This window comes from Ascaphus truei, chromosome 2, assembly GCF_040206685.1.
Source record: "Ascaphus truei isolate aAscTru1 chromosome 2, aAscTru1.hap1, whole genome shotgun sequence".
NCBI classification, from domain to species: Eukaryota; Metazoa; Chordata; class Amphibia; order Anura; family Ascaphidae; genus Ascaphus; species Ascaphus truei.
Genome location: NC_134484.1, coordinates 332819921 through 332832856, shown reverse-complemented (window position 1 = coordinate 332832856; position 12936 = coordinate 332819921). Strand labels below are relative to the sequence as shown.

Genomic DNA, 12936 nt, shown 5'->3' with positions numbered 1-12936 from the left:
GAAGATTTAACCAAAGCAACTGGATACCGGTACCCTATAACGGGGCTTGTAACTTGGGAAGCAGGGGATCCCCAGACCTGAAATGTATGTGATTCAGCTCCGGAGACCCCCTGCTACAATACTGTGTTATCAAAATAAAATAAAAGCAGCTTCATTACCTTAGCGGCTAACCGCTAAGGCAATGAAGGAGTTAAGTCAGACTACCTGGTTCAATGGGAGTAGAGGGCGTGAGTGAATGTGGTAGTTGCCCCAGGGTGGGTGGGTAGGCCTACCGGGAAGGTTACGGGAGGGGTTAACCCCTCCATTACCTTAGCGGTAGTAACCGCTATGGTAATGAAAGGCATAACCCCTTCCACTAACCACCACATTACAATACAACCCCCCCCACCAACACGTACAGTACAGTAATGGGCAAAATCCCTATTATCCAGATAATATCCACGTTTCAACAAGGTTCCAATGAGACATACACGCATGCGCAGAAATGTGATGACACGCTCGGGAAGGTTAAAGCCAGAAAGCCACCCATTACAAATGAATGCTGTGGAGAGGTGTCGATAAGTAGAAATACTTTAGCCTTGTGTGTGTGCCAGGGGGGGAGGGGGAGAGCGCTGTATGCTGGATTATTAGTTCAAATAAATATTTTCAACAAGTCCTCATAATGTTTTGATTCCCACACCCCCAAATAAAAATCACAGTATGCCACCCACCTCATAAAGTACGTACATGACTAGTGTAGAATTAAAAAGCTACAGTAGTGATTGATTCTCAGAATATCAATAATTGTTATGCAGGCCCATGTCATGACTTGAAATTCAAATTGAATGCGAAGTCATACACGCATGCGCCTAAATGTGATGATACGCCTATGTGTTGCAACAAGGTTCCAATGAGACATACAATACATGCATGCGCAGAAATGTGAGAACACGCAAATACGTTTCTACAAAGTTCCAATGAGACATACACGCATGCACATAAAATAAAAACAGTATGAAAAGAAGAGCAAGCCTAGCAAAAGTATTGATTAATAAATAATACATATAGAAATGTGATGACACGCATACAGTATGTGTTTCGACAAGGTTCCAATCCGCATGAGCGGGAAAAATATTTTATATTCGGAAGAAGACGCAACGTTATATTTTTGTAATACTGTACTTCTTTTCCCTTTAGAATCCTGTATACAGTACTGTATATGTCCTCATATTTTTTATGTGTATGGCTAAGGAGCCTCATACTACTGTATATAGTATGAACTCGGAACGTTAATTAATCTCTGCTTCAAATATAAATCTTCAAATTTACAATTACTGTGCGCGCACACAGACTTGCAGAAATGTACGGCTGTAGGTTGAATTGATGTTAGACTTTTAATACAGCAGCTCGCGATCGCCCACTTGAGTTTCTAGACGGTATTGCAGACAACGCTAAAATGCAATTTTTAGCGCACAATAGAAAACCGATCGAAAAGAGAGTACATTTTTAAACGGTTGGAAAACAGAGCGCGGCTGGCCGCATTTTTCAGAGCGGCTCGGCATACGCCGCTTTAAAATATAGGCTGGCGCAGCTGTATCTTGATAATAGCTAATTTGCCCATTAAAAAATAAAACATAACCAAAACATGACCCAGCCAGCATATAGTAAATTAAAGTACTACTTACCCCTGCCAGGATGAAGGCCGTCCACTTGCTTTGTTTAAATCTCCCGATCACTTGGGCCGTAACGCTAGAAATTTAAACATGTCTGCTTGGATACCGACACCCCATAACAGGGCCTGTAACTCGGGAAGCTGGGGGTCCCCGGACCTGAAATCAATGCAGCTCCGGAGACCACCTGCTACAATATACATACATATGTTATTAAAATTAAATAAAAGCCTTGCGATCGTCTGTTAGAGGGGACTGATTCAGTCTATCTATTACTGCGCATCTCATACAGACAGGGGGAACCCGGTAGGATTCACACAGTGTGAGTCCCATTAAAATGGAGGGACCCCCACTGTGTTATTCCAATGGTCCATTACAGTCTGCTGTGGACTCTCTAGCGGAGTGTCTGCGAGATGGCTGCAGATTTTCCTCGGACAGCGGTTTACAACAGGCAGTTGCACCTGTAAAACATATTGGCTATTTAATCACAGAAACATTCTTAAATCGCACTTCCAGTTGAACCCCATTCAGACAAAGCTCTTAATTCCTGTACACAATACACTTCTCAACGCAATAACGTTTTATGCCGATCACCGCTTCTAATTGACATTTGAATATGTTCTACTATATGTTGACAAATCTGAAGGAAGAGAGGAGATAATTGATTTATATTTACTGATGTTTGTGTAACAGTCTAATTGTACAACCCGCATATATTAATGAGCAATTATGTAACAGTATCATTCTCAATTGCTGTAGAACAATTAATAAGTTGTCCCAAAAAATGGTACCTATACTGGGGATTGTAAAAAAATGAAGAAAAAAAACTAGTATTATGTGTATGGATACAATGTGAGCATTTGTAATTGCCTTTAAGCAGTGATAAGGGCATGGTAAAAGGTTAATGTACGTAGTACAAAAGATCATCCATAAAAGACTGAAAGGTTTATACAGCATGTTACTTATTTTGGTCCAATAAAAATATAAATTTCAGGAAAAGAATCTTAAATGATAAAACATATTTAAAAGAAGCAGAGAAGTTGTTGTGTTTGTGTTGTTCACTACAAAAACAGATTACTACAGTACATACCAGTTCTGATTTATTCAGTAATCCATCACACTCATTTCTAAATATCTTGATTTTGACATTTTCCTAGTTAGATGACGGCCTCCAGTTATGTCTGGTACTGTAGGATAGTTTCATTTGGAAACCTGCTGTTTCTCTGTACAGGAGGAGCCAACTGATGTGGTGTGAAGCTTGAACTTTGACAACCGCTGAACCCTTCTGTGATGGACCATACATGTGATGGACTCCTTGCAAAAGAAAGGCTAGCTTTTAACAAGCACAAACCAAGTCATGATTATTGGGTAGAACCCTGTTCCAAACATTTCAAAAAGGATATCCGAAACCTCACTTTTGGCCTTCTAATAGTATAATAAATATGTGGACTTTTTATCTGTTAGTAGCGTGCACTCTCATTTTTGTCTCTGCAATATGTTAGTTTCTTTGCCTGCTTATTTGTTCCTCTGCCCAGGACTTTTGCAACTACAGTACAGTATAGAAACTGATATCATGCTGCTACAGCAGGTGCTACTGTAATGTTTTCCCCATTGTGTCATGATTTTTGGGAAAGCCAGCCATGGCTCATGCTGGGGACAGCCATCATTGTAGAGGTTGGAATGTTGTGACTTCGGGGAGGAGATGCGCAGAAACTTACAATTTTTTAGTGTGAAGTCCATAATTGCATATTATTTTGCAGTCTTTGATAACTTTGATTGCTGAATGCTAAATAATATACTGTATTTCCAAACTTGGTGGAAAAAATTACGCATAATTAAAGTTCTTTTCCTTTTATGTGCTGGGGAAATTATCATTTTTTTGCTAATAATGTGATTTATTTAATAAAGCCATTCAATTAATTGGGGGGGGGGGGAAGCCAGTTATATTTTTGCTGATCTGTAACAAGCATCTCACCTGAGGGTATGTCGTTGGAGGAGCAACGTACTGTATGAAAAATAAAAGCACCTAACAGTTTGCCGTATAAATTACGATTCATTTTTATTAGGAATTTAGGATAAAACCTTGCTATATTATAAAGCAGAAATTGACAGTATTTGTAGGAGTTTCATTTCTGCTAGTTTAGTAGATTCCCCCCAGTGCGAAATGCAGAATTGCATATGAGATATTTGAGTGTCTAAAACGATGTATGATAAATGAAGTAGCATGCTACTTATACGCTTATCATGTTCTCAGACTAGCAACAGGTTCAGCAAAGGGCATTGCCAGTAAATGAAATTTTCCACCAGGACAATATATCATCAGAAGAAATGTATGCGCTGAAAACTTACAAGCTCGTTCAAGATGCGGACAAGGTGTGAAATGGTAAAAAATGAGAAGCAGAAACAGCATGCAGTAGATTTCAAATTCAGCCACATTTTCATATTGGTTGGAGTTACCGCTTCAGATGCTGTATAAAAGATGCATTACAATAAATAAAAAGGTAAACAGCTTTTTACTTTACAGGACACTTTTGCCGTTGCAACAATTTTGTTTCCTCGATCACTTCCCACAGGGCCCTTTACATTCCCGACTTGTTCTGCAAATCTGAGAAGGCAAATGCTCTGCAGCACAATAAAAAGGACTGAGGTTTAGCGATAATGCAGAAGTGGGGCACAGAGATGTCCAAAGGGTGACCACTAATGCCCGCTAATATGCAGGGCCGAAGCAGCAACCCACCGCCCAATAAAGTATTTAACCCGTGCAGTGTCGGAGGGTTCTGCCAGCTCCGTGGCCACGGACTTTCTAGCACTAGCGATCACATGACCGATGTCCTGAGTGCTCACGTGAGTGTGCAGGAGAAGGAGGTGATCAACAGTGTTGAAGACAGCAGAGAGATCAAAGAGAATTAGTAAGGAGAAGTGACCCTTACTCTTAGCTGTTAGTGGGTCGTTGGCCACTTTAGTTAGTGCTGTCTTGGAGGAGTGTAGAGGACAGAAACCAGATTGCAAAGAGTCGAGCATGGAGTTGGGGGAGAGAAAGGGTCAAATGGTTATATACGAGCCACTCAAATAGCTTAGAGCCAGAGGGGCAAAGAGAGATAGGGCAGTGATAAGAGAGGGAGTTTGGGTCAAGAGAGGGTTTCTTTAGCATGAGCGTAATGAGTGCATGCTTAAAAGGAAGATGGGAATGTGCCAGAGGTGAGAGAGAGATTAAAAAGAAGATTTAGCATAGGGATTAGGGCACCAGAGATTTAGCGGAGGAGATGTGAGGGAATAGGATCAAGGGGGCAAGTTGTAGGGTGAGATGGAAAAGGAGCTGATGGTGGATATATGAAAATTCGGCGCTCACGCTGAAGTTCTGGCGACCATCTTGCTTCCAGGCAAATACTGTTTCTTACTTCTGCCCACACTGATGAGACAGCGGCCATCTTACTTACTGGCATCCTAGACAACCAAAAGAAGACCTACTGCTCAGCTATGAAAAGTCCAATAAGATGTAGTGGATGGTGCATATGAGGATAAGGGAAAAATCTAATGGGTGGTCCCCAACGATAAATAGGCTGGACTTCATCCAGGAAGATGCCAAAGCATGGTTTCATGCTTGCTCCTGTTTCTTTGCTTGCAGCCTTCACCTCAGCCTGTGACCCCGACTACGATCCTTTGCCACCTGCCTTGACCGCCTGTGGTCCCAAAATTGCTATACTGATTCAGGACTCTCTCGGTTCAGGTTGGTAATTCAATATCCTACCTCAGCCCTGTGGATCTGCGCCCTGTTATGAGATGAGCATCGTTACAGGTGGGAGAAGGGATATAGGTGGTGTGATTTGAGCATGACATGAAGAGATGTCATGTCTGATGGACTTAGAGGTATTGGGCCGGGAGGGCAGAAGGGTGTGCAGTTGGGCAGAAAAGGGAGGTAAAGGTGGCGAATAGACTTTGCGGGCGAGAGGAAAGAGTAAGCATGAGTGAGGAAAAGCAAGGGAAAGGGCAGTGTTATAGAAGGAGAGTATGAATTGATGTGGAGGAAATTGGCTTTATTTAATGTGTGTGTATATACAGTAAGTAAATACAAATAAAGCCAAAATACACATTTTATTGGTAGTATAATATGTACATGTAGTGAATTGCACATATAAGTTTCTCCTTAGGAAGGCTTGAAAGCTTCTCTATCCTGCACTGACGTGACAAATAAAGTGTAGCTATCTCATTTTGACAAATGTTGGAGGGTCTGCTTGTACAGTAGTACTACAGTATATAAGTAACTTCGTAACTTTATTTTTACCTTTCAACACTTACTGTATTCATATTTCAACACCAAGCTAATGAACATGATTCTTATCTTCATCTATTATAGTTTTTGGGGAAAAAACAACTCATTTTACTTTCTTTTTCTTTTCAATGCACATAATATAAAATATTTGGAATAGCTAAAGATAATTTACTGAATACTGATTTAATAACTACTCTTCTGGAGGAACCTGCCATGTATTGCAAGGAAAGGTCATGCAATTAACTTTAACAATTAAGGAGTTCAAGCAAATGTGGAAATAAGGGACTAACAACCTATTTCTCAAACTGCAAGAAAAGCAGACTCCTCTCAGAATTCTGCATCTTCTCCCCCTCAGAGTGAATACATCAGTGTGAAGAATAATGTGTTTCCGATTGTCATTTCTAATCAGGGACTCAGGGTTGAAATAGATCTCTCTCATTCTCTCTCATTCTCTCTCTTCATCTCACCAACCACAACTCACCGTCTTGTGGTCTGTCTAGATGCTATCTGATCATGCACTGATGTACTTGCGGTTCGTAAAAGGAGGGGACTCTAAGGATCATCTGAGCCCAGTTCTATTCCCTGGAGCATCTTTACCCTTCTGACACTCTTTGCAAATCTGCCAGAAAAATACACTTCTAGGATGGTGATCATTAGCTCACACATGAGTGGAAGTGCAAAGGTCCTGAGTTAGCAGCTATTAATTAGGATGATTAGGCCCAGGGCTGCAATTACTAACCGCAAGGCCCACTTAGCATCTATTCTCAGGTCTTGTCTTTCTGCAATGCTAATGCTTCTGAAAGCTTCATGTACCACCATTTACTGATTAAATATACCATAGTATATTGTTTCAGAAGGACTAGATGGAAAGCCAATACCAGATATTGACAGTTTTTTTTTGTATTTTCTTTTCTTATAGAAGCTAATCCAGGCATTATGAACAATATGATTGCCTTTGTGCTAATTGAAAGCGTATAGTGTGATGCTAGATTATTGTGTAATAAATTTACAAGAAAAAATCAAATGCTCTATGACAACTCAATAAAATGTATCACAATCTACAATGAATATACTTATTTTTTACTATACCTGCAACGTCTAAGGAACTGTACACAGATTGAGCTAAAGTACTATATCACTGGTAAATATATAAAGCATGTCCTTATTATTTGGTATATCATCAATATCTTCAATTAAGGAACTTGCCATTTGCTACCCCACATCTCAAATAGAGAGAGAGTGTAAAAATGCTTGCAGCATTATTGTATTTACAGCTTAGATTATTTGCTGCTCAATTGGCCTTTTAACACAGATAACCATTAATACAGTACATAAATCAGTACATTTCTGAACCTGGTATTCCGTGGTTGAATTAGGTTGAAATAATGCAAAGCATTAGAGATGGGTACATTTAGGGGGCAAAATGTAAACCTTTTTGAACTCCCATGGTTTGGGAGCCCCCCTGTATTACATCCTGCGGCAAAAACAAGGCAGAACCTCATGTTCACTTCAAGTTCGGAAGAAATACTGTAACAAGCTCTGCATTTCCTCCCCTGTGAGGCACACTTCCTCCTCTCAATCCCATCTCCTCCCCTACAGGCTCACTGCCTCCTCTCAATCCCAGCTCCTGCCATGAAGGGTCACAGCCTCCTCCCATTCCCAGATCCTCACCTGTGAGGCTCGCTGCCTCCACTCAATCCCAACTGCTCCCCTGCAGGCTCACTGCCTCATCCCAATCCCAGCAACTCCCCTGTGAGGCTCACTTTCTCCCTTCCCAATCCCAACTCCTCTCCTGCTGGCTCACTGCCTCCTCTCCTAATCCCAGCTTCTCCCCTGCAGGCTCACTGCCTCCTCTCCTAATCCCAGTTTCTCCCCTGCAGGCTCACTGCCTCCTCTCCTAATCCCAATTTCTCCCCTGCAGGTTCACTGCCTCCTCCCAATCCCAGCTCCTACCCTGCAGATTTACCGCCTCCTCCCAATCCCAGCTCCTACCCTGCAGATTTACTGCCTCCTCCCAATCCCAGCTCCTACCATGCAGATTTACTGCCTCCTCCCAATCCCAGCTCCTACCCTGCAGATTTACCGCCTCCTCCCAAACCCAGCTCCTACCCTGCAGATTTACCGCCTCCTCCCAATCCCAGCTCCTACCCTGCAGATTTACTGCCTCCTCCCAATCCCAGCTCCTACCATGCACATTTACTGCCTCCTCCCAATCCCAGCTCCTACCCTGCAGATTTACCGCCTCCTCCCAAACCCAGCTCCTACCCTGCAGATTTACTGCCTCCTCCCAATCCCAGCTCCTACCCTGCAGATTTACCGCCTCCTCCCAAACCCAGCTCCTACCCTGCAGATTTACTGCCTCCTCCCAATCCCAGCTCCTACCATGCACATTTACTGCCTCCTCCCAATCCCAGCTCCTACCCTGCAGATTTACTGCCTTCTCCCAATCCCAGCACATCTTCATCAGCAGCCTTACCTCTTTAACAGTGTTTCCATTTTCTGGAAAATGTTCCGGTTTATCCAGAAATTTGACTCCTCTCTGGGATTCCATTTGAAAAGTCTTTGAAAAATGGAAATAGCTAGAAATTGGACGGTGGGCTGGCCTGCCCCGTCCCATGCCCCACCCAGCAGATCAGGCAAGGAAAAGTCAGGCCAGTAGTAGGCTGTGTCCATAGATAGACAGACTGCGTGGACGCCTCCGCACGCTGAGCGATCAGACTGCCTAAAGGCAGTGATCGTGTCTATACGGCGTGCGAGCGCGTGTGCACGGAAGTGGGAAGGAGCGCATGATGCGCAAGAAATCAGTCAAAACGCGATAGGGCGGTCACATGTGCGGTTCGCCCTGACGTCACTGGCCGTCCATAGACACGCCCCGGACGGCACACGTACTAAGGCCAGGGAAAGCACCCGCTTTCCTTCAGCCTCCGCGCGCCTCCGCATGGCTACAGTGTCTATGGACGCAGCCGTAGACAGGAACAAAGCTGCTTCAACACTGGAGTGTCTGGCCACCAGATGGCACTGCAGAGTCCTCGATAGCTGCTCTTCCCTAGTCCTCCCAGCTCCTCTTTACAGTGATGGTGTGTATAATTCTGTTTATGCATGTATATGTGCATGTACAGTATATGCGTGTGTGGAATGTATGATGTGCTACATGTATGATGAGTACATATTAGTGTGTTTATTTATATGATGCATACATGGTGTGTGTGTTATATGTACAGTGTGGTGCATGTATGTCTATATGATGCATATATTGTGTATGTACAGATGTAGCCAAAGATATTGCAACCCATGGCATACTCCAGCTGGTGAAATAGCATGATAGCCCCCTTTTCATGTGTGGCTGATTCAAAACAATGGCCGCTTCTCCCTCTGCTGCAGTGAGTGTGCATGCATGGTGTGTATATATCTAGCTATGGTTCATGTATTGTGTGTGTATGGAATAAGGTACATGCAGGGCCAGTGCTACTGCTTGGTGACTTAGATGGTTGCCTGTGGGGGTACATTTTGGGGGATGGCAGCGGCAGTAGAGAAGGACAAAGGGATACGAGGAGGAGGATGACTGGCGGCGGCAGGAGAAGAAGATTGAGGACCATAGGAGTGGAGTAGCGTGGCAGAGGAGGATGGCCGAGAAGGACCGCGCCCCATCGGTCCGACCTAGAAGTCTTCACTGACTTCTGGTGTCTGTTGCTGTTACCGCGCAGCTCCTCCCTGGCCATCCTCCTGTGCCGTCCTGCTCTGCTCCCGATGTCCTCAGTCCTCTTCCCCGCCGCCCTCTTCCTCTGCCGCCCTGCTCCTCTCCAGCTGTTCTCCGTCCTCTTCTCCTACCACTGCCTGACATCCTCCTCTGTCCTCTTCTCCCGCTGCCGTCCTCCTCCTCTGCTGCCCTGCTCCACAGAAGACAGGTAGATGAAAGGAGGAGCTGGAAGATGGTGAGGGAAGAGGAGAAGGAGGATCGTGAGAGAGGAAGAGAAGGAGGGGGTGAGTGAGGGTGAGAGAGGAAGAGGAAAAGGAAAGGGTGAGAGAGGAAGAAGAGGCGTGAGAGGATGAGGAGAAGGAGGGAGTGAGAGACGGTGAGAGGAAGAGGACGGGGTAAGAGGAAGAGAAGGATGGGTGTGAGAGTAAGAGGAGGAGGAGGGAGTGCAAGAGGAGGAGGGGGTTGATTGAGGAAGAAGAGGAGGGGGGTGATTGAGGAGGCATGGGAGGTTGGTGAGATGAAAGAGGAAGAGAAGGGTGTGAGAGAGAATGGGGCTAAAATAACATTTTTAAACTGACATTTCAGGGGGATGATGCAGGGCTGAAAATGGGCCTAGGGTGCCAAATTGCCTTGTACTAGTCCCGAGTGCATGTTGTGTTTGTATATGGTACATGTATGGTATGTACACACAACATTCAAAAGGTGTGTGTATGTAATGATAAAGAACACATATAAGCATTCACGTTTCAGACAGGCCCCAAATCTGCTTTATCTCATAACCACACAGCATACAGTGCTACCACTGAAGTCAGGGATTCTGGGTAATGACATGCAAATGAGCACTTATAGTGCACAACTTTTTGCTTCTCATGTACTGTAAGATGAATCCCTTCAAGCGTTTAAAGCAAAGCCTCAAGCCTTCAAAAGAGAGAGGATCCTGCTAGAATCGAAACGGGTATCAATAAACTCCTTTTGCAACTTTTTCAAAGACCTGTGAGTGCCTAACTTTCTTTGTTTCTATCTATCTATCTATCTATCTATCTATCTATCTATCTATCTATCTATCTATCTATGTACAGCTCAACCCAGTAATAGCGCGATCCGCTACAACGCGGATCCGCTTATAACGCGGTGTGTGCGTGGCTCCCGTTTAAAAAAAATGCACCTTTAAAAAAAAAAAAAATTGCGGGGAGGAGGGCACACACACACACAGTGAGAGACAGGATCCCTCATACAGAAGCCCTGAGAGTTTAACCTGTTGGTGGACAGTATTGCACTCATACTTTCCAAAGTCCCTTTAATTCCAGTCCCCTCCTCCCTGCCTTTCATTAGCTTCCTCCGTGTAGACCTCTGACTCCTGATTGGCCCAGGGAACGAGGCCTGTCCCTCAGAGCCTGACGGTGCTCCTGGCAGTGACATCATGGCTCACTGTAATAATAACCTGCTCAGCTTCCATAGAGCTTAACTAGACAGTTGAAAATGACAGGAATCCAGGGGAGAGGAGGCAAAGCCACGTTCAGGGAATGTGCTTTATACATGCAAGGAGTATCTGTGTCACCCAGAGCCAGCACCAGAGAAAGGTAAGAGGGAGCCCCCACACTGCACCTGCCCTGTGTCCAAAAGTTCTGCTCATGGGAACCAAGTGTCTCTGAGAGTCTGTTAGCAAACTTTTGTATCCATCCATCCAAAACGCACACATACACCCACACACCATAAGTCTTCTTGGGGGGAGGATAGAAGGGAGCTGGTTCCTGGCCGGGGGACTCACAGAGACAGCTGAGAGCCCGGCACAGGCTGCGTGAGCTCCCGCCACCCCCCCCCCCGCTTCCCCCTCTCCCGCAGACTTACCAGCTTCTCTGCACAGAGCAGCTGCTGCAGATGCCGGGCAGTGCTGTATGGGGGAAGGGAGGGGGGCTGCTGCGATGCCGGGCGCAGGGAGAGTTATCCCAGCTATCACCCTCCGGCGGACACGGAGTCACTGATTGTGGCGGCCATTTTTTTTATCGCGATCCTGGTTATAATGCGGTTGGATCGGGTGGACCCCGAGGACCGCGTTATAACTGGGTTCAGCTGTATATATAATAAAGCAAAATGGCTTCACTCTCAAACAGTTAATGCCCTAGAACAGGTTGGCGCAAACCTTTTTCCCTGCGCACCCCTGACGGTGGTCCCCTCACCTCCGCTCCGGTGTCATGAGGTCACGTTGCCATAGCGACGCGTGTGAGAAGCCGCCGGAGCCAAGGTAAGTTAGGTTTACAGAGGCCCTGCAGATCCCCCGGCACTTAAATTAAGTGCTTTCAGGAAGCAGGCAGGGCCTCTGTAAACCCCGCGCCCCCCGTACTCAGTCTCACGACCCCCTGGGGGTCGCACCCCCCAGTTTGCACACCGCTGCCCTAGAAGGCAGCTGCCGTGCTCGTTAAGTAGGTAGTTGAAAAAATGTAACGAATAGACACTGAAGTGTTCAAAATACCAGCACTGGGCACAAGAATAGTGAAAAAAGAAGATGTGTTTATTAACTCCATGAAACACAAAATATTCCAAAAGTTTAGGGGTACAGCAACATGCAAGGGCCACACATTATATGCCGAAAAGTGACACCGAAAACTAGCAACATGTAAGCATTGGATGAGTGTTGCTAAGCAACATGGAGGGACACAATGAAAAAAAATAATGGAACATTTACGTCGCGCTGTTCCCGAAGAAGGTCGTCCTGGGGACCGAAACATCTGTATGTTTTGTGTCTTATGTAGTGTTTCTATCTCAAAAGAAAAGTGTTCGACCAATGTATCCTGCTTGTGTTAACGTATTGATGTGAAACTTGGACCATATACACAAAGACAATTCATAGTCTTCAGATAACTCAAATAAGTATGGTTATTACCTGAAGACATAGGAAAAACAATGAATGAGTTTAAACAAAAAAAAGTCTGTGCCTTCATCACAAGGGTGAGAAATGAAAATGGCATCTTCATCTAGCAGGGAATTGACAAGGGCGGAAGATGATGTTTTATGTATAGTGGTGACGGGCAAGTTTAGGGGGTAAAATCAACTCCCGCCGGTTCAGAATGAGCATAGGATTATTATTTTTGTAAATCATATAATTTTGTCTACGCCTCGGCCGTATTAAATGCATTAAGATAAAATGTTCAAGAACCATAGATTGATATTATAAGAAACATTTCTGATAATGCTACATGAGACTTGAGATTATATGAAGATACAAGCAAGATAAGGATCAACAAGGGAGTACGGCAGGGAGACACCATGTCACCAAAGATTTTCATGGCAACACATGAAGATATTTAAAAAGTAAGATATTG

The 12936-nt window shown here is 44.5% G+C and overlaps 1 protein-coding gene across 7 annotated transcripts in view; it reads right to left on the bottom strand.

Annotated features, from left to right (window-relative positions):
* Nucleotides 1–12936, bottom strand: part of POU6F2 (POU class 6 homeobox 2) — a 536643-nt gene that overhangs the window by 212394 nt on the left and 311313 nt on the right. The gene's annotated exons all lie outside the window — the stretch shown is intronic.